This window comes from Papaver somniferum, chromosome 8, assembly GCF_003573695.1.
Source record: "Papaver somniferum cultivar HN1 chromosome 8, ASM357369v1, whole genome shotgun sequence".
Classification (NCBI taxonomy): Eukaryota; Viridiplantae; Streptophyta; class Magnoliopsida; order Ranunculales; family Papaveraceae; genus Papaver; species Papaver somniferum.
The window spans coordinates 23744866-23747318 of record NC_039365.1 but is presented as its reverse complement, the minus strand read 5'-3'; positions in this window follow the sequence as shown (position 1 = coordinate 23747318).

The following is a 2453-nucleotide window of genomic DNA, read 5'->3' as shown; positions in this document are numbered from 1 at the left end:
CCCGCTGGCGAATCCGGGGCCAGAGGATTCCCAGACGGTGGGGGCCGAGGCAACGTTCTAGGATATGGGGTTAAAATATTTACACACCCATTCCGTCGACCCGTTGCCTTAAGATTGGTTGGGTATCTCTTTCTGCTGGGTGCATTCCCCCTGGTCTTACACTTATGGACACTGATGGGGGAGCCCTGAGAGATTGTATATTAACTACTTTCCCCAATATTGTCGATAGATTTCGTTGAATTGATAATTTGAAAGCTTGTTTGATTGATAGGTTGAGGCCTGCAATTCCTCTTCCAGAGATAGAAACATGTGGAGCGGTCAGGCTCCCTTCTTCTTCTGGTACACTCCAAGCAGATGTAAGTCTGCGTTGCTCCTATGGGAAGTATGGTTTGAGCCACTTAGCATTCCAAGGATTCCGGAGGACCTCGCCTTTTATATTACGAAGGTAGTAGGAACCGCTACCCGCAACATCGTGTATTATAAAAGGTCCTCCCCACTTAGGTGCTAATTTTCCCCATCTATTTTCTTGCTGATACCGTGGGATTGTTCTCAACACATATTGCCCTTCTACAAAATTCCGAAGCTTTACCTTTTTGTTGTACTCCCTTGCTAGTCTTCGTTGATAATTTTCCATCTTTTGTAATGCTGCTTCCCTTCTTCCTTCCAAGTCGTCCAATCTTTCTAACATCATATCTGTCGTGAGGTTTTTCTCCCAAGCTTCGGTCTTCGTGGTTGGCATGAGGATTTCCGTAGGGATGACTGCTTCATCTCCATAAGTTATAAGAAACGGGGATTCCCCGGTGGCGGATCTTCGCGTTGTCCTGTATGCCCATAACACATTGTGCAGCTGTTCACACCATCTCCCTTTATGCTCGTATTATTGTTTTTTGAGTATAAGGGCGAGGGTCTTGTTGGTAGCTTCCGCTTGTCCGTTGCTTTGAGGGTATATGGGGGTGGACTTGTTCTTTCTTATCTTGAAAGTATCTAAGAGCATGTCTATATTTTTCCCCTGTAATTTCTTACCATTATCAGACACAATTTCAGCGGGTATACCGAATCTGCAAATGATGTTCTGGAATATGAAAGTAAACACATCCACGTCTCTGATCCTGGCTAAGGCCTTAGCCTCCACCCATTTACTGAAGTAGTCCGTGGATACTATCAAAAATCGTCTTTTCCCTGATCCTTCGATGAAAGGCCCGACGATGTCTATGCCCCATTTTGCAAATGGCCACGGGCTATCGACGGAGTTTAAAATTGTTGCCGGCGCGTGGATATTTTTGGCGAAGCGCTGACATTCTTCACACCGTCGGGACATCCTCGTGGCATCCTGTATCATTGTCGGCCAGTAATATCCTTGCGTTTTTGCTTTGTCAGCTAGTGATCTCATGCCGCTATGATTCCCCGCGTCACCATAATGGATATCGTTTAGAATTCGATGCCCCTCTTTCCGGGACAAGCAACGTAGTAATGGTCCGAGGAAGGATTTCTTGTACAAGACCCCCTCCCGAAGATCATATCTTCCTACTTTGGAGAGTATCTTCCTAGCTTGTTTCTGATCCGCAGGTAAGCTTCCCTTTTCGAGAAAGGCATGGATCATCACTCTCCAATCATCTTCGTTGCTGAAGTCTTCATCTTGATTTGCTCTTGACAGGATATCTTCTTCGTCAAAATCGTTATGGATGTCTTCTCCTACCTGGTCTTCGATATTTTCTTCCACTGTATCTTGATTGGTAGCGAAGGAGAATTGAGGTGCAATCGAAGGCTCGTATACCCTTTCTATGTTAATAGCTTCGACGTTTTTATCCCTCAGCATGGATGATATATATGCTAGGGCATCCGCGTGCCTGAGATCCCTTCTGCATAAGTGCCGGAACTTGATGTTCGGGATTTGCGATGCCAATGTTTGGACCAAGGCCATGTAAGCTGAGAGGGTGTCATCGTACACATTATACTCGAGCTCTATTTGCCGTATGACAAGCTGCGAATCACTTGTCAGCCTTACATCGGTTACCCCCTGATGAGTGCCAAATATTGTATATATTTATCCCTTTTTGTTGGCATTTTAACTCATCTTTTGTGCATTAATTCTACATTTTATCCCATATTCTGTATTTTCATTGTTTTCAAGAATAAATATTTTTATTAATTAATTTTGCATTTTTAGGTAGTAAATAAAGTTCGGATGAGTCGTGGAGCGAAAAGAGCAGAAAAGTAGTGAAAAGCCGGGAGAAATTACGCAAGGAAGCCGCGAAGAATGGTGCGCACAACCTCATTTTCTACACACAAAAGCGCCTCCGTTCTCAGCCATCAGATCAGTTCTCGGGAGCATCCGACGGTCGCTCCTTCATAGATCATCAAAATCGGAAGTCTCTGCCAAGCACCACAGCGCTGAAATTCCAAGCCTTCAGATTAGATGGTAGTTGAATCCAACGGTCGCTCCTATGCCTGTG